General features: G+C 41.3%; 1 protein-coding gene and 1 pseudogene across 2 annotated transcripts in view; one reads left to right on the top strand and one right to left on the bottom strand.

Moving 5' to 3' along the window:
• HIVEP2 (HIVEP zinc finger 2) overlaps window positions 1-25,622 on the top strand; it is a 192,490-nt gene that overhangs the window by 31,345 nt on the left and 135,523 nt on the right. Inside the window, exon 2 of one of the 2 annotated variants that reach the window (XM_030853306.3) lies at window positions 14,500-14,574. The exons of the other annotated variant lie outside the window; for it this stretch is intronic. The gene's annotated coding sequence lies outside the window, so the exon portion shown is untranslated. The remainder of the gene's footprint in view (window positions 1-14,499; window positions 14,575-25,622) is intronic. 2 annotated transcript variants of the gene reach the window in all.
• On the bottom strand, window positions 9,404-9,670 carry LOC115851381 (metallothionein-1E pseudogene; annotated as a pseudogene).

Raw genomic sequence — 25,622 nt, 5'->3', positions numbered from 1 at the left:
GTGCAATAGAAAGAGGGAGGATAAGATGGGAAAAAAATCTTAGAAGAAATGAAATTTGAATTGGGCCTTGACAGATGGGGTTCAGGATTTAAATTTGCAGACAGTCGAAGTAGAGGGGCCATTATGGGGGAGAAAATCTGCCCAAAGTCTTGATCTAGAAAAATGTTCCCAGCCTTTAAAAAGTAGGAATCTGTTATGTGTAATTTAACATCAAAGAGCCATGCACCTACTGGTTTCCCTTTATATGAAGGGATATTAGATGTTTTGTTTGTTGCAAGGCGTCTTGTGGCATGAATAAGGCTGGGTTGTACATTCAGTTGCTTTAGTCAGCAGTTGCTTATTGAGAACTTACTCTGTGCCAGGCACAGTGCCAAGGGCTGGGGATAAATCAGAGTTTAAGTAGGTATTTCACCATCCCTCCCCACACCTCTGCATTAACCGTCATTCTAACACACAGTTTATGGTTAATAATAGGAGGATTTTATCTTACGACCGCATCCATTTTCAGAGTCATAAATTTAACTAATAATAATTGCACAACTTACTCAGGGCCAAGCACTATTCTAAATACTAACATTATGTTAACAAATTTAATCTTTACCAAAACCCCTATGAAATAGGTTCTACCATATCTCATAGGCGTTAAGGTGCCATCACTCGTAAGATGGCATTTGATGTATTTCTAAGAAAGAACAGTAAACCCTACAATTAATTGAAAGATGCTCTTGATGATAGCAAGACACCATCTGGCTTCAGAAATGTTGAAATAGGAAAACTATGCATATGTCTTAGAATTGGTGGACAACTTAAATTTCTGGCATATGGTAACTGTCGTTAGTTGACAGATGAGGAAGTGGAGGCACCGAGAAGGTAAATAGCTTGCCCAGGGTTACACACGGATATGCAGTGATGCCCGGAGTCTAACACAGGGGGCTTAGCCATCCTGCTCCATCGCCTGTACCGCGACTGCAAAATCCAAGCACCTCCCCAGCGCCTTTGTTCATATACTGGGAGCCTGGTATTGTTTCAGGGCCCCAGGTTGACCAAGTTTGGGGGACGTTGTGGCAGAAAAGGTGTGTGCGGAGGTGCAACTTGCCGTTGGCGATTTGGCTAATCAAGCATTTGGTAGGGTGGGGCTTTTGGTTGGCTGCTTTTTATCAATCTAAAATGTTAAAAGTGAAGAAAGGCCATAATGATGAGCAAAGAAGATGGGGGTGAAGGTGAGGTGGGGGCAGGAGTGGGTGACTTTCTTGTGGAAAATGATGCGTCTACACGGGTTTGAAGTTTCGCTTCCTCTGTAGGCCACCTTAGCACCCCCTCTAGCCCTTATCTTGATCTCTCCGACTGTCATCACTTGTGCTCTCGCTTTTTTGCCTGGTTTCATTTCCTGTGAAGTTACCTTTCCCCTGGCCTAAGGTGGCCCTGAAGGTATCTTTAGCTTCCACGGCTTGTGGGAAAGTGTCCTGAAGCTTAATTAAGAACTGGAAACTGAATTAAAGTTGACTAAATAAAACCCTGAGTGGTGAAGTACAAATGTGATAACTTTTCCTTTTTAATTTTTCCATCTTCATAGACACATCCAGTGTGCCCTGATACATGGGTTGCCCCCCGCAACAGGTTTTTTCTTTTTTTAAAATGAGACCTTTAATTAATTAATTAATTAATGTATTTATTTATTGGCTGCGTTGGGTCTTCGTAGCTGTGCGCGGGCTCTCTCTAGTTGCGGCGAGGGGGGGCTACTCTTCATTGCGGTGTGCAGGCTTCTCATCGCGGTGGCTTCTCGTTGCAGAGCACGGGCTCTGGGCGTGCTCAGCAGTTGTGGTTTGCGGGCTCTAGAGCGCAGGCTCAGTGGTTGTGGCGCACGGGCTCAGCTGCTCCGTGGCATGTGGGATCTTCCCAGACCAGAGCTTGAACCCGTGTCCCCTGCATTGGCAGGCAGATTCTCAACCACTGCACCACCAGGGAAGCCCGCCCCAACAGGCTTTTAAAAAATATCAGATATTGTTCATATGTTAGATTATTTGAAACTATCCAAATGATAACATGAAGGAAATTTACTTTTTTTTTTTTAGTGGTCCAGAGGAAGTTCTCAGAGTGAGAGAAAGGGTTCTCATTTGAATCCCAAGGCTTGAGGTTTTGAGGACAGTGTAATTGCATGAATGAGAATCAAACTGATACAAACTTTATTGAAAAAGCTTCTCCTAAGCTATGCTGTCCAATTCCCATAGGTCACTGAGAGCACTGGCTTTGTCACCCTGCACGGGGGTTGGGGTCAGTCTCTGTGCACTGGCTGATGACACTGACGTAGGGTAGCTGACAGGTAGCCCAGTGCTCCTCTGGTTTATGATATCAGCTCAATACATTTTAGGACCTACTCCTAAAAGAATTTGATTTTTCTCCTTCTAAATATGCAGCACAAGCAATATTTCCATCTAAGCAGTTGCCACTTGGTAATGATTACAAAACCTTACCATGCTTTAGACCTTTTTCTGTCTTCCTTTCATTTCTATATTTTTACTCTCTGGATGTTCCCATTAATATTATGTTCTAACCTAGTAGTCTTTTTTTTTTTTTTTTTTTTGCGGTACGCCGGCCTCTCACTGTTGTGGCCTCTCCCGTTGTGGAGCACAGGCTCCGGACGCGCAGGCTCAGCGGCCATGGCTCATGGACCCAGCCGCTCCGTGGCATGTGGGATCTTCCCGGACCGGGGCACGAATCCGTGTCCCCTGCATCGACAGGCGGACTCTCAACCACGGCGCCACCAGGGAAGCCCCTTAGTAGTCTTTTAATTAAGAATATACCTTGTGTTTATGGAACTCTTATTGAGTTGGGTTGTGAGAGTGCTCAAGTGACCCCGCTGGTCTGGAGGAGCTCACTGTAGGGGGAATGATGTGCACATAACTATCAAGCTAGGATGAAAACCACCATGAAAAGAGAAGTACGATGAGCAGAAGGGATTAATAGATGTCTGAGGAGCAAGCTATGAATTTCTACTCAAGGCACTTGGACAGGCTTAGTGGAAGGGAACAACACAGTTTGGTCAGTGTTGTTGGCATATGTTTAGAACTAGATGTAAATAACAACTGTTGTTTGTATTGGGATCTGTAGTTGTATTTTCGGAAGGAATGGTACTCTGGAGCAGTGGTGTCCAATGGAAGTCTGCAGCGATGGGACTGCCCTATATCTGCACTGGCCACAGGGTAGCTACTAACCCCATGTGGCTTTGGAGCACTTGAAATGTGGCTGGTGCACCTGAGGGACTAAATGTTTAACTTTATTTAATGTTAATTTTAAATTAAATTTAAACAGCTACCTGTGGTTATCATATTGGACACTACGGCCAGAGGAAAGATGTGTCTAGCTAACCCAGTATGGCGATTTGGAGTGGTCATTTTGATCACAAATCAAAGAGACTTTGATTATTTTTCAGCACAATTTGTCATAAATGCTAGTGCTGCTGGAGCAGTCATGAGATGCTAAAGTACAGTGACTCTTTATTAAGAAATAATGACTGGTTAGTTAAATTAGTCACACACTCGTGTGCATACGTGTATGCTCACATGTGGGCACGCGCACACAGGTGTGTGCACGCGTGCATGCACACACACACAAAAACACACACACATCTTCCCCCTGGCTTCTTGAAATGGAGGGAGGGAGAAACATAATGTTTTTGAATGCTTGCTGTTTTGAAGGACAGGTGATGAACTAATTACCCTTCTACCTGGGGCAGTGTCAGGCCGGGCAGAGAATCTCTGATGGAAGGAAAGGACCAGTTCTGGAAAGGGCCTCAGATGATTCTTAGTTTCCTCATCTATAGACTGGGCATAACAATACCTCCTCTGTCTGCCTCAAAAGATAATATGTATTTGTCAAAGCTCATTTTCAAGGTTCGCCCAAGCAATGTCTAAGATTTTGCTAACCCTGCATCTGGGCATTTCTCTGTGGAAGCAAGAGATATGATGATACGTATTTTCTTCTTTCTTAAGTGCCCTCTGGCAACCCCTACACCTCTTCAGAGGCTCGCGCTTGAAAATCTCTCCTTTTCAGTTCTGCCCCACGCTTGTCTTGGAGGTCTTCCTTTATGGGTTCCAGTGGTACTCTGCTCAGTCCTGGACTCGGCCCCTCTCAATGTTCGTTTGCCCACCATACAGCGGAATGCTGCTGGGCCCCCATCAGCTCCCCCTGAATGCTGCGTGTGTCTATTTTAAAGCTTTTTCATTTGTCTGTGTTTTGTCTTCCTGGTCAGAATAGAAGCTTCCTGGGCAGCGACAGCTTTTCAGCGTTATTTTTAAAAAACTTTTTAAACTTAATTTTATCCAGTGCTTTGCAGAGGGTGGCACTTGGTAAGTGTGACAGGCTGATAGTGAAATAAGGACTTGGGTCTTTAAGCTCAGCCTGACATCTTCAATGAGCACTCTTTGATTATTCAGATCAGTGGTTTCAAGCTTTATCATGCTCAACAGGCTCCCGAGGTGCTTTAAAAAAGTTCAAGTTCTTAGGCTCTATAAATACGATTCACTAGGTCTGAGGAGGAGCATAGGAAACCTGAATTTTAAGAAGCAAATCAGGCAACTCTGATGCAGGTGATTTGAGGACTGCTCTTTGAGAAACATAGTCTATATGTTATGATACCATTTCCAAGTACTCTGCTTAAAGAAACCTTTTCTGACAGCAAATATATTTCTTTTAAGCAGAAGTGTGGGGTTTTTAATGTTTTTGTAATTTTTTAGAAGGGGATGGGAGAAGAGGTGGGAAATTTTGTGGGTAGAACATTTGCTTAAACTGTCTTCTCAAATGCCTGTCTGGGTCAATAAGATAATAGAAATATCACATCAGAAAGAACGCCACGATTTCATCAAACCACAGTGATATAAAACACTTAATAAGCCATCACTTGGAGCTTATTTGTCCTTATTTGAGTCTCAGTTTTCACTGGCTCAGTGATCCAATCTTCTAGAGATGATCAGGAGCTGTACATTAGAGGGAAGGAGAAGAGTGTCGCTGGTAAAGGATGGCACACTGATTGCAAGAGTGATAGCGGACAGCCTGAAAGTGAAGAAGGAAATAGACAAACTGTGGAGATCAGACATAAGATCTTAAAAAGGCAAACAAAATATAGGCCAATGGGGAAGCCGAAGAGTGAAGGAGTAAGCAAATGCATGCATCTCAGTAGCTTGAGGAGGCATTACTGAGTTACCCCAGTTTACAGTAACTATTGGTTGATCTTTCTTCTTAGAATCTAAGTTCTACCAGGGCTGAGACCATGCTTATCCCATCTGGTACTGCATTTCCAGGGCTTAATGTATTCCTTGTCTTATAGGAGAGTATCCATAAGTGTTTGTGTGTGTGTGCGTGTATAAGATTTGCTATAGTAATCTATGCTCATGATAATGACTCTAGTATTTTTCTAATAAATCAATATAAATAAATATGTAGGTTTTCTGGGTGATCTGTGTTCATGATAATGACCCTGAGAATTTTTTGGCTGAAAGCCAAGTACTTTTAACCTTTTTGATATATATTTTTTAAAAATCTCAAAAATTTTTGGTATGTGAAGGCTTATTTTACATCCTTAGTACGTAATTCATTCCCCAGCTCTGTACTCTTTAATATTGTTGCCCTTTCCTCTGCCCTGTTCATATTTAAATTGTCTTAAAATGCATGGGGTTTATTTTTCAGATTATAAATGCTCATGTATGTAGATACATACGAAAATATTTTGAATCATCAACCAGTGTACACTATACCAATGCCACGTGAACACAGCATATTTTAGTCTTCAAAAATATTCAGATAGATTTATGTATATAGATAGAAATCTGTATATACCAATTTGAAGATGTCTTTTTATATAGTTAATGCCAAATCATATTTTATATGGCTAATCATCCTTTGATATATCATAATGGTTTCCCTGGAGCATGACACATCTATTAAAATTGATATTTTAGCATGCATACTAATTAAGAAAATGTATATTATGTGCTAGGGAAAAACATGGGCTCCATATAGTAGAGAAAACCATATTTAGGTCCCTCCGAGATGGTATATCTCCTCTCCAGGTGTTTCTTGTTTGTGTTTAAACTTGCTCTTTAGTAGGTTTTTGTTAACTGAAAAAGGAAAATTATTTCTTGATATTATATAAAGCAGGTTAAATTGTGCTGGCTTACTTTGTATTTTGTTTCAAAACTGTGCTTTTAATTGGTCATGTAGAATTGGGAATTCATTTTCTCAGAAGGTTGTGTCTTACTGGCAGGAGGAAGAGGTGAAGAGGAAATTCTCTTTTTCCATAAGTACATGTTTGGTCTTAGGCAAAATTTTTTTTTTTTTTTTTTTGCGGTACGCGGGCCTCTCACTGTTGTGGCCTCTCCCGTTGCAGAGCACAGGCTCCGGACGCACAGGCTCAGCGGCCATGGCTCACGGGCCCAGCCGCTCTGCGGCATGTGGGATCTTCCCGGACCGGACCACGAACCCGTGTCCCCTGCATCGGCAGGCGGACTCTCAACCACTGCGCCACCAGGGAAGCCCTTAGGCAAAATTTTGAAACAAGGAGAAGTGTGACTCTGAGAGTGACATCCTGCCACTTAGCAGCCCGTCCAACCTAGCGGGCCTGAGGGCGTCAGGTTATCAAAATTTAGTCCTACGTTATCTATCACTATATTCCTTTCCAGTCTAAACTACTCCAACATTTCTAGTTCCTGAATCATCTGTTTCCATCCCAACCAAAAGTCCCAGTCAACAGTTACTTAAGTACCTGTCCTGATTTGGGCAATGAGCTTGGAACTGTGTAGAAAGAAAGGTGAATCCTATGCTATTTACATTTTCAGGGAGTATACATACAATCTAGGATTGCTTATAAGACATGCATAACGAACTCATTATACTGGAAGACAGAATATGCATAAAAGAGGCATAAACCAAATGAAATGAAAGTTCAAAGAAAAAGATTACAACCAATTGTAGGAACTGGAAAGGTTTTATGGACTTTGAAGAATGTTTAGCATCTTAAAAGCAGAGATGCTGTTGAGAGATGGCATTCCAGGTGAAGAGAATGTTACAGATGAAAGTAGGAGCACCCCGTATGGCTGCCTAAGAGTTGAATATTGCTAAACTTTTGAAGGCAGCATTCACATAGACTGTGATATAAATGGTGCCCCCTGTAGTTGTTCAGCATGGTGGCCGTGAGTGAAAGCCAGGAGGCAAGAAGTGTGCAAGGATAGGATCAGAGAATCATAAGGGGTATAGCCTGGACCGTATTGCGATGGATCTTTAATGAAAGAGTGAAGTTGTTTTACCCCTTTCACTGTGAGCTAAAAGGTCTTAAAACCTTCTCAAACGCTAAGATTCTATGATTTCTCTAATTCAGTTGGTGAGAGGGGCTGAGGAAGAGTTTTGAGCAATGGAGTGGCTCAAATTTTCAGAAGATGACACTATATATATATATATATATATATATATATGGTGAAATGAATTGAGAAATTACTAGACTTCAGATGTGTATAAAGTGATTCTGCCATCTAAGTGATGCTGGAGTAATACATCAAACTGGGGCTCTGAGGGGTCACAAGATTATTCCCAAACCAGCCCACCCTTACTTTGATACATCTTTACTTCTTCCATATCACACTAAGACTTCATTTTTTTTTTTTGCGGTACACGGGCCTCTCACTGTTGTGGCCTCTCCCGTTGCGGAGCACAGGCTCCAGACGCGCAGGCCCAGCGGCCATGGCTCACGGGCCCAGCCGCTCTGTGGCATGTGGGATCTTCCCTGACTGGGGCACGAACCCGTGTCCCCTGCATCGGCAGGCAGACTCTCAATCACTGCGCCACCAGGGAAGCCCAAGACTTCATTGTTTTGATCTCTTATTTGGCATCCTTGTTAATAAGCTTTGCTAGACTTTCAACTTCAGTATTTCTTTCACCGTTTATGTCTTGTCTTATCTTTATGTATATCATGTACCTTCTGCCTGCACTTTTGGAAATAGACCTTTCTGAGTTGGTCCTAGGCTTGGACTCTGTCCTGTGAACTGCCTTAGTGGGCAGCCTCTTGATCACAGCTGTTTGTTTCTGGATTTCGATTCCCTTCTTTAGCTCCAGCTCCATGAATCAGGAGCCCAAGAAGGAAGCCTGTTATTAGGCTGTTGGAATAGGATAGGGACAGTCATCAGGCTCAAACTACAGGAGTGAACGTGGAAAGTAATTCATTAATTCATCAAATGTTTATTGAGCCCTCTTGAGGGTAAGCACGGGCCTTGTGTGGCTTCCCTGACTGGTCCTGCTTTCATTTCTTTGACCCTTCCTCCCTTCCAATGCTCTAAGAAGTTTAAGATTTTTTTCACAACAGCTGAGTCTCTCTGGGAGTATCAGCAAGACTTCTGGTAGTGTTAGAAGGCAACAACCCGGGGACAGCAGCAACTGGTTTTATTTTTGGTTTTCCTCAGTCAGGTGTTTGTAAGTTGAGAACTGCCTGTATTCAAACAACGTGATTTGGTAGCATGTCATGAACTCCCGTAGAAATAATGGATGTGGTACAGTTAAAAGGATAACAAGGAGCCATTCCTAACATCACAAGCTATACAGTAAATGTTTAAAGACCTGGCTGTGGATTAATGGCTCTGAGGACACGGATATGCTATGGGTCCTTCACAGTCTCATTTTGTGTAAAATTTGAGTCTTGCTTTGGGTACAGAGATCCGGCCGTGGGTGAACTTGCCCGGGGAGTAGTCATTGTCTCATGGTAGGTACTGGTTGATGCATTTGGGAGATTTTATTTAGGAACTCATTAGATTACTGCATTCATTTGTTCTAGTCAAGTTTTAACTTTTATCCCTCATGCACTCTTATGAAACAAATAAATAAAAGATATAACTATCCAATCACCTTTTACAATCTATCGATCTGATTTTTAGGTTTTCCTTGTATACTCCTGATCTTTGCTCATAGCCCCACATTTGAAATAGTTATAATCATGATATTGATATAGCCCTTATTTTCAAAACCATATTTTCATAAACACTTTCCATTTTGCTAATTTCTGTACTCTAATTTTTCTTTTCTTTCTTTTTTTTTTTTTTTTTTTTTTTTGCGGTACGCAGGGCTCTCACTGTTGTGGCCTCTCCTGTTGCGGAGCACAGGCTCCGGATGCGCAGGCTCAGCGGCCATGGCTCACGGGCCCAGCCGCTCCGCGGCATGTGGGATCCTCCCGGACCGGGTCACGAACCTGTGTCCCCGGCATCGACAGGCGGACTCTCAACCACTGCGCCACCAGGGAAGCCCCTAGCTATTTTTGAAAAATAAATTTCTATGAGCTCTTTACATATTATAAATATTAATTCTTTTTTTTTTTTTTTAGTGTCAACAACTTTTATTACCACTTACATATTTCATAGGAAAGGGAATGTAGCAATCAAGTCAGAGTGGTGTAAAAACGCAGGTCGGCCCGTGTTCCTCCATTGACACCCGGGGCAGGCTCTCCGCGACATCAGGCACAGCAGCTGCACTTGTCCGAGGCCCCTTTGCAGACGCAGCCCTGGGCACACTTGGCGCAGCCCACGGGGCAGCAGGAGCAGCAGCTCTTCTTGCAGGAGGTGCATCTGCAGGCTTTGCAGCTGCAGGAGCCAGCACAGCTGCAGGAGCCGCCAGTGGGGCAGGAGCACTTGGGGTCCATCTGGAGGAGAAGTGAGGCCCGAGGTCCAAAGCAAGGGGCAAAGCCGCTTCATGGGTCCGGTGGGGACCGTGTATATAAATATTAATTCTTATTACTTTTACTTGGTTCTAATATTTCTCAATGGGATTTAATTTTGTTTTGTTATTTTGTAAGTTTAACAATTTTAGCTTAGTTTTATCTGGTGTATCTATTTCTGATTAGTATTTGATGAATGCTTTCAAAGTTTTTTAAAAATTATAGTCATAAAGGTAGTGCAGTTCTCTGCTTATTATTCATGTTGCTTCTTGGTCTACTGTCAAGTGTATTGGATTCTTAAAGACATGTATATTCTAAAATCATGGAATGATCAAGCCAGAGGGAAATCATCAGCTTATATTTTTAATATTTGGAGGATCTAACAAATAATATTTCCCATATCTACAGATAAATGTAGATTTCCAGATGAGAGTTTAGAAAGTAGATGAAAATTACATTTAAGACCTGAATACAGTGAAGCTGGTTGGTAAATTAAGAAATATATTTAACTTCAGGGTTTAATAACAAAAAGTTGTATCATGTTTATAAAACACTTTAAAAACACTGTTTGAAAATCAATTTTTCCATGTGTTTTTGAGCATTTATGACACTGCTTTCCAGTGTCCTAATTTTAAAATTTAAATATAATTTCAGAAATGTGGCTTCAAATCATTGGTCATTTGCAAAAATAACTTTAGTGGCCTCTTATTGATTATCTAAACTGTGTCTTGTTGTTGGTTTTCTTCTTCTGAGGCTCAGATTCTATTATGTAACTGGGGTATACTTTTGGAATTTATAAAGCACTTCAACATTTTTTTTTATTGGTTTAATTGATCTTATAATCATTTAAAAATAACCTCAGTTACCTGATAAATATTTAGTTTATTGGTAATAGTTGAGCAGTTTTATTTCTCAACTGATTTAGAAATAGGTGTCCAATATATCTTCCAGTATTTCATTACAGGGAGGAAGAATTTAAAAAGCTAATGAAAGGTTGTTTCCTTTAAGTAATTTTAGAAGAGAAATTGCTATATCAAAAATATAAATGGGGCTTCCCTGGTGGCGCAGTGGTGGAGAGTCTGCCTGCCGATGCAGGGGACACGGGTTCGTGCCCCGGTCTGGAAGGATCCCACTTGCCGCGGAGCGGCTGGGCCCGTGAGCCATGGCCGCTGAGCCTGCGCGTCCGGAGCCTGTGCTTCTCTCGGCAACGGGAGAGGCCACAACAGTGAGAGGCCCGCATACCGCAAAAAAACAAACAACAAAAAAAGGGTAAACAAAATCATCAAAACAGTAGTTAGGTTGGTTTTAATACATCACAGAGAAGGAGGAGTCATTCCAGTTGTGTGCTTATGACATATCAGCATACTCTTACCCTGGGTCAATAGATATGATAATCACAGTTTGCTCATGGTTACTGAACTGATAAATTATGGTGTGGGATGTGAAATTGAACCAATTCAATTAGGAAGGCTCAGAATGAAGTTTGAGGCAAGTTAGGATTGACAGATGAGAACAAATGAATAATAAACTATTCTTACAGACTATTATAGGTTCGGTTTTACATTTTTAATATCTTCAGTATTGGTAAAGATGTTCTTGCATGTGGGACTTTTTCTTTTGAGGGGTAAAAAAGGGCAATTTATCTTCTTTGATCACATGATCAATTTCATTGAGCTGCTTTATTTTCACTCAGAAAGAGGATAGGAACTAATATCCATAATGTGTTACTGTTTAGACCAAAGTATGCTAAAGGGAAATTTGTCAGTTCTGACAGTGTTTGGAATGGAGTATGACATTCATCTCTGATTCTGCACCTACTGTATTTTCTCATAGGTTTTATTTTTTCATTTCAAGTTTGCTGTCCCATTGCTCATGCTGAACAACAGACTTACAGAATCATATCTAATATATTATTGAAGGAAAGTATATGTGACACTGCGAACTTTTGACTCTCGTATTGTTTTCAAATGTTATTTACTAAGTTTTCCATGAAATGATTTTTAAGGAGAATCAAAGGGATTCTCTGGCATAAAAAGGATTGATAAATCATATTTGGGAATGATGTTATAATGATTTCCATTATAACAAATGGAAAACAAAACAAATGGAAAACAAAAGAACATGTGTCTTCAAACTCATCTACTTCCTACTCATCTATTTCCTACTTCCTCATTTGGAGGTTCTTGTCAAATACACTAGTTGAAATCCAGGCAGGGCGAATTGATATTGTAAGTCTTAAAAGTACAAGAAGCTCATGTTTTGTATTGATACAAGCTCTTGTATTTATATTTAGTCTTCAGTGAGTGAGCTTGTACATCTTGCTCAGTTTTTGTCTCTGTCCTCATTCCCCAATGCCAGGCCGCCATTCTGTCTCCTTATAATATAACAAAATGACCAATCAGTGTTAGGACACTTTGAGTGAAAGAGATGCTCAGAGACTCATTTAAGCAGCAAATTTTCACAGAGATGTGGTTTAGTTTTGGCTATCGTTTACTTTATTTTGGTGGAATAATCAGCAAGAAAACAAGAGAGGAGTGAAATAGATGCAAGAGAGGAATATTGTGGACTTTAAGAAGGCATTGTTGGTTGATAACTCTTTCTTGAAAAACGAGCCCCAAAGTGTGCCCCCATAGTGGCGATTTCTTTTGTTTTGTTCTCTTAATTGATATCGGATAGTCAGAATCAGTATGGGAACAAAAGGGAATCACTTGAGTCATCTGCCTGAGTAGGGAGACTCCATATAAGTGAAGTCTCTGAGTCTAGATACTCTATACAAAGGAAGCACTATGTTTTATTTCAGAATTTCTTGAATTTACTCTTGACAAGAATGCCCCCGAGCCTGTAAATTATTATCATTGTTGTTACTAAGTGGCATAGACGAGAGACTGAACTTAGTAAATAATCATTTAAATTATATATTCAATCAACAGCAAGGGCACATCTATTAAAAGTGTTTTCTGGGGCTTCCCTGGTGGCACAGTGTTGAGAATCTGCCTGCCAATGCAGGGGACACGGGTTTGAGCCCTGGTCTGGGAAGATCCCACATGCCGCGGAGCAACTAGGCCCGTGAGCCACAATTACTGAGCCTGCGCGTCTGGAGCCTGTGCTCCGCAACAAGAGAGGCCGCGATAGTGCGAGGCCCGCGCACCGCAATGAAGAGTGGCCCCCACTTGCCGCAACTAGAGAAAGCCCTCGCACAGAAACAAAGACCCAACACGGCCATAAATAAAATAAATAAATAAAATTAAAAAAAAAAAAGAATGATCCATGCTTTTAAAAAAAAAAGTGTTTCCTGACATGAAAAAATATTATATTTTCACATCATTGTTTGCATTGCCTTCAAAGGATGATTACAGCATTTGTTCAGGGTATAGTTTTTATGGTTCAACAGCCCAAAGTCTTAAATCTTGTGCCTGGGTAGATTTTGTGTTGTACAGTAGTAATTCTGTAAATTATTTACAATAAAGGGAAAACACTGGAGAAAAGATCTGTCTGTGTACTGCTCCCAATTTTACAACAAGGGAATACTGTTAAAGTTCCAAAGTAGCTTCAGTAGTTCAGTCGCTGAGCTATTCCATCCCCCTCCCCCCTCTCCAACATCCTGTTTCATCACAAATATTTATCATTATATTCATTGGTTCTCCACCCGCCTTGTGGGCTGTTGTGCTTGCTGTCACCCGGCCAAGAGGCTGGGGAATGCCTATCCACAAACAGCATGGGGTGTCTGGCTAGGGTGCTCACCAGGTCCTGTAACTGGCTAACACTGAATTGTCGTCACTGTTGTGCCATTGAAATCCATGTAGAGTCAGCCTATTTAAATAATTACCAGAATCACCAATAGCAGGCGTGTTGCTGCTAGTCATAGTGAAAATATACATACTATTTGTGGTGAGAAAAAAACTGACGTCTACAGCATTTGGAGATGTCATTCTGATGTGTTATGGAAGCATTAAAATTAAAGAAAAAGAAAAATGACTATTTAAACAAAATTACTGCCTAAAAACACTAGTCTGTTTGACTGCTTGGTTAACAGTTTAAAAGACTTGTCTGGTTTTCCTGAAAAGTCCATTTAGTATTAACTGGCTACTCACTTTTAAAATATTAAATGTAAACTAACACAAAATACAATACGATAGATAATAACATACATAGCATACCGCGGCATATCCCGCTTGTTTCAGAAGGGATGGATTTTTTTGAAGAGTATTGGCCAGGAATTTTGTAGACTGGAGTTATGGGTTTTGGGGAAGAAGACCAGAGAAGGTGCCCTTCTCATTGCATTATATTATGGGATGTGTCCTGTCAACATAACTGATCACCGTGATATTAACCTTGATCACTTGGTTAAGGTAGAGTCTGCTAGGGTTTCCACTGTAAAGTTACTACTTTTCTCTTTCCATGTTCTGTTCATTGGAAGTCAGCCCACACTTAAAGGGAGAATAATTAAGCTTTACCCCTTGGAGGGAGGGAGTATCTACATGATTTATTTATTTTGGTATGGACTCATAAATATTTATTCTTTTATTCTTTCGGTTATCATCCAGTGCTAATCACTCTTTATTTTGTTGCTCATAAGCTTATTTTAAACTTTTTAAATTGTATTTTGCTTAGCCATCTGGTATTCTGTGTAGCTTGGTGCCTCACGCATCACCCGTCTTTTTGGCCTGTCCCACCTCCACGTGTTTATGTTCTTTCTTCAAACCAAGAGATTTGGTTTTGCAGCTTTGGTTAGCACTTAAGGTCATTTTCATAGTCAAGTCTTAATGTATGCGCTGTGGGAGGAGAAGTCATAACACAAAACTTCTTGTCAGCAGATTGGCGAACTTACCTGAGAAATTGAGACTCAAGATTGTGAGAATGTGTGACTAGGACCGAAAGCACATTTCCAGGTAGGAAATCAAAATGATTTTCTTTAACTCCTTTGCACTTGACTTTGTAGAACTCAAATCACCATTTCTTGTGAGATGCAAAATTCCAAAAGGAGGGGTGGCATAAATATTGGGGTTGCATTAGCAAATCACGTTGTGTTCCTCTTTTAGATTCTTTTTAAGATTCTTTTATTTGATTTTTAAACAGTAAGGTAATAGCTGAGCTTTGAAATGAAACCCAAGGGGAGCTTGCAGAAGTCTATCTGTATTTGCAAAATTATTATAGATATGATTTTGAACGTTGAGGCCTATTGAGAAGTACCCATCAGAGTACAAAATAATATTCGGATTTTTCATGTCAGAGAACAGCTGTGGTTACAGGATGTTTTATGTATTTCACAGAATATTTACTAAATACGGATTGATTTCTATTTGGCATTTCTCATCAACTCCCTTAAGATGTGATAAGGTCATAAACTCTGTTAGAAAGGAGGGGCTCAGGGAGAGGAAGCTCCCAGATTGCATATGTGCTCGAGTTTCTGCATACTAATGTTACCAAAACAAGCATCAGTTTGCCACTGTGGCAGTCTTACAAAGAGTAAGTTAAAAAAAAAATCGAGCTCATGTGAACACGAAGACAAGCAACTGAAAATCTGGAATACAACTAGAGTTAACATCATGCAGTGATTCTTACCTTTGCTGTTGGAAGTATAAAAGCAGCGTGATCCCTCCAGCTAAATTACAGAGATTTCAACTCCATGGGAACATGAAGAACCTATCTGTCAGAGGGTGTGTGTACACAAATGCTTTCAAAGCACGGGGGTGGGAATGAGTTTGGGGCGGGCACGGTGGCCGGGGCACAGAGACCAACCCTCCAAGTCTTGCCCACGCATTTTTATGTCTGTATTATAATAATGCCTTTGTGCAAGGAGGCTAGATAGAACTTCATGTCTGCTGCCTTCTGGACTTTTACATGATCTAGCTGCCATCACCCACCTCCCTTGTCTCTTCAGAAAGGAGGCAAGAAAAGGCAATTAAAGAATACTGCGGGGAGGGAGATGCTCCTCCCCGTTTTGCTTTTTGGAATGTCAACAGAGTTATGGCTTTTCTATGTGTTTCTAGGGGTAGTTGGCTGCTTCTGTCCACCGTTTTTTTCTAGGGAGAGGCTTTGAATTGCAGTCTTCACGTAGTGGGGGGCTCCTGAAAGCTGTAATCAGCTTCCTCCTTTGTGGGGAGGAGTGCTTTCTGGTGGTCATCTGGTGTCCTGCCTTCTACTTAAGGCCCCGGGGATGGCGTGGAGTGATTGGTGAATGAAGTATCCCTGCCCACCATTACTTGGCCTCTGTCTCAACTCTGAAACTTCAAGTCCCTTATCGAACTTGTGCCTCACAGCCACGCTCATCTCCGTCAATCCCACGAATCCTTTGGTTAGTTTCTTCACTTGAAGAGATAACTTCACAACCCGACTATTTATTATTTGTCCATGTCCCTGTCCTGTATTTTGGGAATGACAGAAAAGTCTGGAAAATGTTTATTTTTGCTGTACTTCAGTTTAGCTGATCCGTGGGATAAATCAGATGTCCTGCTCTGTCTTGGTTAGCTCTGAGAATAATCTCTAATAAGTCTTAGACCATTTTTGTACCACTTAAAATTTGAGGTTGAGTTTGGATGGCTCTCTGCACCAGGTTCAGAGATACAAATCTTTACTCTTTTCCTTTCACTCCTAAAGGTTATGCATGCCCAACCTCATGGATGGCTCTGTGGTGGTAGAAGGAAATTATTGATGAAAGGCCTGAGGATTTTATGTGCCTGGGGGCATAATAGCTAAATGTTTTCAACTTACACTTTGGGCCACACTCATCATTTCTTCACCCAAAGAAATGATCTATTTCCCCCATTGTTTCTGCTTGAAACATTCTTTCTGGCTTTACTCTTAAAAATAAATGATCTGCAACTAAGATGACATACACCCACATACCATCAGTTTCATTTATTAATTAATTTATGACTTTACTATTTTTGATTTACTTTTGTGTGCTGGCCTGAGCAGCCGAAACACAACTGGTAAGTGTCTGAGCTAATGTTCTAGAAGTAAAGTGCAGACTGCAAAATATTGCAATGCATTGAAATGGGCTGTAAGAGAAAATACACAAAGCCTAGCTGTGACATAACAGGGAATCAAGTTCTGCTGGGGGACTTGATAGAGGAGTAAATTCTAGAGCTGCATCTCGCAAGCTGCATTGCAGTCTGTCTAGAAGGCAGCACAAGGAAAGGCATTCTAGGAAGACAGAGCCCTGGCATGCAAAGAACCAAAGACATAAAACCAACAAGTAAATCTTCATATGGCTGGATTACAGGGTATAGGGAGAGGATGGATGTCACGAGGGAAGGATCTGGAATGCTCGGCAGGAACCAGGTCAGGGAAGGTATGCCATGCTTTATGTTGGAGCTTTATCCTATAGGCAAGGAGGAGAGACACGTTCAGATTTGCGTTTTACCAGGAGCTCTCAGGCCGCAGAATTAGAGAATGAATTAGCGGGACCCAAGCCTACACTGGAAGACATAGTGTGCAGACAGTTACAGTAATCTTCAAAAGAAACAACTGGAGGCCTGAACTCATGCTGGGATATTCAGAATAGTGAGTACAGGATGGATTTGCAAGTCTGGGAAACAGTACTAGTGACTGAGTCAGTGTGAAGGATGAGGGAAAGAGAAGGCAGTTCTCAGGACTCTAGCTGGACCACAAGGTGAAGAGGGATGACATTGCCCGGGATGAGAAATACAGGAAGATGAGCAGGCCTTTGAGAAAAGCAGTGACCTGCATTTTAAACTTGTTCTGTCTATCGTCATGTGTGGTCTATGGAAGGATCGCTGGTTTGGGGATCAGAAAGAACCTGAGTTTCAATTTTACTTCTCCAATTTATCACCTGTGTAGTTTTAGGTAAGTTACGTAACCTCTGGGGTCCTTAAGTTTCCTGGTCTGTTAAGTGGGCGCTAGTAGTTACTAGCTTGAAGCCCATTGGTGAGGGAGAAGAGAGATAATCTATGTAAAGCTCCTGACTCAAAGCCAGTTTTTAAATAAAGGGCAGATTCTTATCTCTGCTGTGGTCTGTAGGCAGATCTTGAAACCTGGAGCCTAGAGGGGAGGCTGAAAATGCAGTCTTCAGATTCAAAAGCATAGGGAAGAACAGAATTTATCAGGGGCCAAGGCAGCCTGCCCATTCATTCGTCCAGAATCAGTTGTTCAGAGCTGGTGTGTGTCAAGTTCTGTGCAAGAACTAGGGAAGTTAAGACGAAAAAGACTGTCTCTGGCCTCAAGGATCTTAGAGCCTATAAGGGTGACACAGGGAAGGGAATCAAGAGTGTTTTGAATAAGAAGAGGATCAGGGCAAATCAATATATCCAGATTTTAAAAGTTGTGTAGGGCTTCCCTGGTGGCGTGGTGGTTGAGAACCTGCCTGCTAATGCAGGGGACACGGGTTCGAGCCCTGGTCTGGGAGGATTCCCACATGCCGCGGAGCAACTAGGCCTGTGAGCCACAACTACTGAGCCTGCGCGTCTGGAGCCTGTGCTCCGCAACAAGAGAGGCCGCGATAGTGAGAGGCCCGTGCACCGTGATGAAGAGTGGCCCCCGCTCGCCGCAGCTAGAGAAACGCACGGAAACGAAGACCCAACACAGCCAAAAAAGTTGTGTAACATAACATATATTCATAAAAAGACATATACAGTTGGATGAATTTTCATGAACTAAAGAGCAGATCAAAAAACAGGACATTACTAGCATTCCAAGAGCACTTCTCTTGTCTTTTTCCAGCACAAGGGTAACTACCATATAGATTTTGCCAACTTTTGTACCTTACATGTATGGAATCATACCATACGCTGTGTTCTCTTTTGTTTCTGGCTTCTTTCACTTACCAATACGTTAGCAAGATTCATTCATGTTTCGGGATGTAACAATCATTGTCTCATTGTTGTATGGAATCCCACTGTATGAATTTACTACAGTTTATTCATTCTGCTATTAATGAATTTGGGTTTTGTTTTTGGCTATTACAGATAATGCTTGTGTGAATATCTTAGTACATATCTGTTGGGTGTATTCCTAGGGGTGGAATTGCTGGATCTCAGGGCTTGTACATATTTAGTGTTAGTAGTTAACAACCACACACTTTTTCAAAGTGGATGTGCCAATTTATACTCCTTTCAACAATACCTGAGCGTCCTAATTGCCCCCACCCTGCTGTGGTATTTTCATCTTTCTCATTTTGACCATTTTCATGGTTATGTAGTGGTATAGCCTTGTAGTATTAGTTTTCATTTCTCTGATGATTAATGAAGTTGAGCCCCTTTTCATAAGTTTTTGGCTGTTTTATGCTCTCTTTTATAAAGTGCCTGTTGAAATATTTTGTTCACTTTTCTATTGAACTTTCTGCCTTTTTGAAGCATCAATTTTAAACAATGAGAATTATTTACAAAGGACCTACCAAGAGCTATTCTAGCAGGGGGATCAGAGGAGAGGACAGTAGAGTCATACTTTTGCCCTCATAATCTTGACCAGTCTTTCCAAAAGGATGGCTGGGCACAGGAGGAGTGAGATGATTGACAGATAGAGGTGGGACCCAGAGAGCATTTTTGCATAGATGTGAACCTATGTATGTGTGCTACCAATATAGAGCCACTGGAGAGGGAAAGGTGGTTGATGTAAAGGAAAGGTGATCATTGATTGAGCAGAATGCTGGAGCAGCCAGAGTGCTCTTAACTCCAGGAAGGGCTGATTGGGGCAGAAGGAGGGGAGGATAGGGAGGTGTGCTACTAAGTTTATGGGCAGAAACTGTACGTGGATGAAATTTTTCCTTGACAAACTCATTATTTTATTTTACTTAAAATTTATTATTTATTACTATTTTTATTTTATATACAATTTCTAAAGGTTATACTCCATTTACAGTTGTTACAAAATATTGTATTGTACAGTACATTCTTGTAGCCTATCTTACACCCAGTAGTTTGTACCTTACATTTTTTTTTTCTTCTTGTGGTACGCGGGCTTCTCACTGTTGTGGCCTCTCCCGTTACGGAGCACAGGCTCCAGACGCGCAGGCTCAGCGGCCATGGCTCACGGGCCCAGCCGCTCCGCGGCATGTGGGATCTTCCCGGACCGGGGCATGAACCCGCGTCCCCTGCATCGGCAGGCGGACTCTCAACCACTGTGCCACCAGGGAAGCCCTGTACCTTACATTTTACTTACGGTTTTTGTGAAGGAGAAGGCAAAGCCACTTGTCCGTAAAAGTTGGATAATACTGAAGAAAATGGGGACCATTTGGAGCTGCCTCTAGAAGCATGGTGATAATAATGCTCACCTGACCTGCAGAGGGCTCAGCAGAAGTAGCCTCCACAGTTGATGGTCCTCAGCCACTCCGAGGAGGTGATGCAGGACCTGGAGGGCCAGTGATCTAAAAGTGGTTTTGTGGATGAGTATGCTGAAGGCCAAGGTGGCAGAGGGTGCTGGCAAGGATAAGGGAGAAGTTGGTTCCCAGCAGGATCTAGACAGGATCGGGAAAGGAGCCTGGAAGAGGAGCGGGGGAAGAGGAAGGAGCTGGGGAAGAGAGAGATAGGCTGGGGAGGAAGAGGTCCTGAAGTATTGGAGGAGAGGGGCTGAGGAACTGAGTGTCTCTGTGAGGCTGGAAAACAATAGCCCGGGAATGGGACAGGTTAGGTGACGTGATGAGATTGACTAGACTACCTGTCCTATCCCTATAAGGTGTTGTGGAAAATGATCAAACAATTAAGCAAAGAACCTCTCAAAGGGGGTCACATTTTGAGTTTTAGTTTATCTTCATTGTTAGTTAATAAACATTTTTCATTAAATGAAGACTTCTGAAGAAGTTTCATTGGAGTATTGTCCCCCCTCATATCAGTCATTGGTCCTTAGTTGGTTCAATAAAGTTGGTTTTAGATAACGAAGGCAAATGTAGGGACCCAAATGTCAGGTTTTACCCTTAAGTGAAATGCTGAAAATGAAGATCTGTTGCATCAGCAACTTCCACTGAAACAGGGTGGGCCTGTCACTTTAAGCACTTACATTGGGAGTCTTCATTTGATCCATTTGGAGTCCTCATTTAATCCAACACTCATTTGTTGTGTTTCCTCATTGCTACACATGGAAATTAATAGACTGTGCTAAAATCTTTGGTTTAAATTTAGTACATAAGATGCATATTGTGTGATGTTCTCAGCTGAAGTCTTGAGAGTGAAGTTTACATTTTCCTAAAACTAGCAAATATTGCATTGCTAAATGAAAAAGGCTTCAGTAGAAGAACTGTATCAAGGAACTGGCAGATTGCACATCCTATGATGTATCCCAGTATGTGTACGATTTACCAGGTAGCTCGCTGAAAATGTAGATTTGGGGCCTGCCCATGGAGGTAATGATGTGGGTTGTCTGCAGACTCAACTTTGAGAGACTTATAGACAAGTGTCTAGTTTTGGAAGATTGCTACAGTACTGGGCACCACCCTAAGTCCTTGTGACAAAGAAACAAAATAAACAACAAGAAAGGAAAAAGTAGAAAGTAGAAAAAGTAAAGTAGAAAAGAAAAAGCTAAGGAGAAAATAAGATTGATGAGGGCAAGAAAAGAGACAAGAATTTAAGTCCTGAAGAAATCCCTCTACAAATTTCTGTTTCAAAAGGCAGATTTCAAAGGATGATAGAATCACAACGATTTTAAGATTACAAGTGAAAAACAATGTGAAGTATGCAAGGTTACATGGGAAAAAATATCAAAAGATACTGTCCATGAAGAGCCAAAGTGGTTATAAATTCAAACTTCAAGTATCAAAATTAAAATGTAACGGTAAGTTTTATTTTTCCAACAACTTTTAAAATTGTAATGTGATGGGTATATTACTTGGGATAAGTTTTGGTCATAGAACAGGATTGTTATTATAAACAAATTGGATTATTTTATTTTTCTCCTGAATATCAGATCATGCCAGTGAGTTATCGAGGCAACCTTCAATGTCCAAGATGATTAGCACTGCTGCCTAGGGTTATTGTAAAGATTGAATGAGATTTGAACTCTGGATGTCAGAATCCCTGGGTTCAAATTATTGCCCTGCCACTAACTAGCTTTATACCTTTGGGCAAGTTAAGGCGGCTTAGTTTCTTCATTGGTGAAATAGGGTAATAATAGTGCCTACCTGTAGCAATGTTGCCAAAAATAAATAAGTTAGTAAATGTAAAGCATTTGGAAAAGTGCAGGCCACGTGACAGACATTCAACAAATGTTACTCTGAAACATAACATCTATTGTCATTCTCTGTAAAAGCACGTACATTTTTTTAAATGATTATTCAAAATAGGGACATACATATGATTTTATAAAGTTATACTTATCTTGAGCCTTAGTCAATTAAATTATTGAATACCTACTCCTAAGACACTCCAAGCTCTGCTGTGACAAGTAAAACATGGCCCCATCCCCCCGGACACTCGAGCCGTGGTAAGTTATCCTGTTAACTTGGTTTTCTGGGGTAGATATTATGCTATGTTGGGGAATAGCATAGATGTTAATTGAAACTATGTTTTGAAGCACAAGTAAAAGATAGTGCATGAAGGACAGAAGGGGATGCTAATAATAGATCATAGCTTGATGTATTTCTAAGCATAGCAGATCACCCAAGAAAAGATGTTGGTATTCTTCCAGAGCTAGATATAGTAAAATGGATGCAACAGAGATAATATCAGAAAAACTGGATATTAAAGTGCTAAGTCTGCTATTTCCTGATTATGTGACTGTAGGCAATTGATTTGACCTATGTCTCCGTTTCTTCACCTGAGAAACAGGCCCATAGCCACTTTGCTGAGTAGCTTGTTTAAATGAGCCAATGTTTGTGAAGATGTTTTATGAGCTACGAGATGTTAGGCATTTGTATGTTTTTTTCCATGATTTATATTCTATAAGGCTTGCGGATTTCTGAAGATCCATGGCTCAGAAATGAGTACTTAGAATAATGTAGTTTTAATAGGATTACAGAGAACTTTATTATTCTCTGTAGAATTACCTGTAGATCAATAATAGATGGGTAACTTGTGGCAGAAATCAGAGCCCCCAAAAAGTCGCAGCTGGAAGGTGAAACAGGACAGAGAGGTATGCGGCTGACCTAAGGAAACAGTTCACAAGCTGTGGAATAGGAACTGAACCGGAAGATTCTCCCCTCCGCTGTCCACACCATTCCTTGACTATTTCTCAACTGAGTGGAAGGAGTACAGGCTTTGAAGTCAGACCTGAGTTAAAATCCCTGCTCCGTCACTTACTAGCTGTGACTCAGGCAAGTTATGAAACCTCTGTGAGTCTCACGTCCCTCATCTGCAGAGGGGTAGAATCACTTGCCTGGTAGAGTTGTGGGCACTAGAGATCACGTCTGCAAGCTACCTGCCCAACAGCTAGCTGATATGTTATTTTTCTCATGATTATACACTGCCAAATTTCAAGGCAACTTGAATTACACACTTGTTGAATAGGAATACTAAGGCAACTAATAATAGCAACTGTTTAACTGAAGGGTTCCATGTGCCAGGCACAAGTCCAAGTACACTACACCTATGAGTATTTATTTAATCTCCAAAACAGCCTGATGATGGAGGTATTACTGTTATGGCCACTGAGGCTCCAGGAGTGTAACTAACGTGTCCAAGGTCACCCAGCAACTTTATGGTGGAGCAGGTTTCCAAACCTGGCCGCTTGTGACTCCGGATCCCACTTTCCTAGTTACTGGATTATTCCTGTTCCTCCCTGGCCAGTTTAGGGATGTGGGACAGAGAATGAAAGGACTAGTTGTTTCACGAGAACTGTTTTTTGAGTAGGGTGAGTATTTGCTTTCGGAATCTTCATTCGGGTAGACGGTATTGGAAGGGGCCAGCGCTTACCCATCATGTAACTTTTGAGTATGTTATGAAGCCTTGTAGAGCTCCACCTTCCTTCTTTGTACAGTTTTATACTTGTCAGGATTGTAGTGAGCATTTAAACGGTGGATGATAACTGGAGGGCACAGTCCTGGCAGCCATCTCCAGTTCTAATCTCTGCTCCCCACTCCCTTCTTAAGTAGCAGGCTGGCACTGAGGACAGAGCCTTGGGGAATGCCTGCTTTCTTTTTCCACTTTAAACCAATGGGGTTCTCTGTTATTCAGCACTCCCATGTTTTAAACCAATGGTGTTATATCACAGGATTCTGCAACTGATCCCCTTGAAAGGGCATTAAAATATTTGCTCACATACCTTCTCATTGATCTGTTACATACTTCCAATCAACTGCCTTAGGTGAAGATGGGCACATCACGTCGGTCTTTTCATTGATTTGCATCCTGTGTCTGGATATGTGCACTCAGAGCACAGTCCCTTTAAGAACCACTAGCCCTCAGCAAAAATAACCTAGAGCAGCTCAGGTTACTGCCAGGCTCCAAAGACTCTTCAGGGGGTCAGGTTGCTTATTTCTCTGGCACCTACCTCAGCAGGAATGTAGGAAGAAGTTTTATTTATGCCAGCAGAGGGGGTCTGGGTGGATCTGTGCACTGGAGTCCCCACCTCTAGCCAGGAGCCCTCACCTCTGACTTTTTCTGGACGTGCCCCCTATTTCATGGTAGGAAGGTTTTTGGTTGGGCCACTTAAGTGGCATTCGATTCATTGTGACCCTGTCCCTGGACCTGGATGTCGGAGCCAGTCTTTCCTATCAACCTTGGGTTTTGGATTGTTTCTTTGAAAAACAAAAATGAAAACGATATCAAAAGCCATCAAAACAAACATGCACCTCCCATCCCCAAATTGAAAGCATGGCAGTGCTGTGAGGGGAGGTCACGGGAGGACACGGCCTTTTCCCCTGGACCCCCTGTGCCTGCACGTGTCTGTCTCACCAGCCTTTCTTGTAAGGAATGTTTTTACTGGCTGTACATAAGCCCAAGGAACAAAGAATAAACAGGGCCTAATGCTCTGTAAAGATAAACAAACAAACAAATGGAATGAAGTCTTCAATTGTGAAAACAGTGAGATATCTTAAGAGGCGGTACAGTATGGGAGGGGGCAAAGAACCGGCGAGGGCTTAGACCATCCGGGGCCTCGTCCCAGCCATGCTACTGAATTAGCTGAGAGGCAGAATTGTTGAGTTTTGTCAGCTAAGTGGTATCTGTGAGTGACTCACGTTCTTTAATTTTCCTAGAAGGAAGATGTGGCTCAGAGAGGTTGGGTGACTTACCTAAAGTTACTCAACTTTAGGTTGGTAGTAGATCTGGACCTACAGCCCAAGTACACACATCATTGCTCGTCATCCTGCTGCAATGACATTGTAAAGAGTCAAGATCTCTCCAAGTCCCTGTTTCCTTATCTAGAAATGGGGATTCTGCTACCTGGCATACCTTCTTTGTAGGATCTTTTAAGGATCTGCTAAATGAGTGTGGGTGGAAACACTTTAAAAAAACTATTAAATTATATATTAATATTAATTAATAGTAAATTATATATATACACATATGATGAGATATATGTACGCTGTGATACCTAATATTTTGTTAAAATTCTTCTTGTGGGAGCATATTAACAAAAATCTGGATTCTTCTTTGGAAATGTGAAGCACCATGAAATTCCCGGATGTATTAACCTGACAGTTTTACCTACTAATGCTATCATTACTCTACCTTTCTGAAAAATGGGAATAATAAATTTCTCGGCCTATCTTAAGTTTCACATATGTATATATGTGAAAGTACTTCATGAACCATAATGCACAGAAATGAATTATTATTACCAAATATTCCTGAGGGCCACAAACCCTATCCAGAGAGCACGTGAGGTATGATTAAGGAGATCGGTCATATATTCAAAAGCAGATTTCAACATTATCTGACCTTGGTGTCAGATAAAGACTGTACTCTACAGATAGTGATTGCAATGAATTAATAAGTCCTTTTATTATAGTTTCCAAATGGAAGTATAATCATATAGAAGGTAGAGATTTAAATGTTATTTTCACGACTTTCTCAGTTACACCATTTGCTCTAATATTTATATGTCTGAT

Source organism: Globicephala melas, chromosome 14, assembly GCF_963455315.2.
Source record: "Globicephala melas chromosome 14, mGloMel1.2, whole genome shotgun sequence".
Taxonomy (NCBI): Eukaryota; Metazoa; Chordata; class Mammalia; order Artiodactyla; family Delphinidae; genus Globicephala; species Globicephala melas.
The sequence above is the reverse complement of the archived record's forward strand: the minus strand, read 5'-3'. Positions and strand labels throughout refer to the sequence as shown.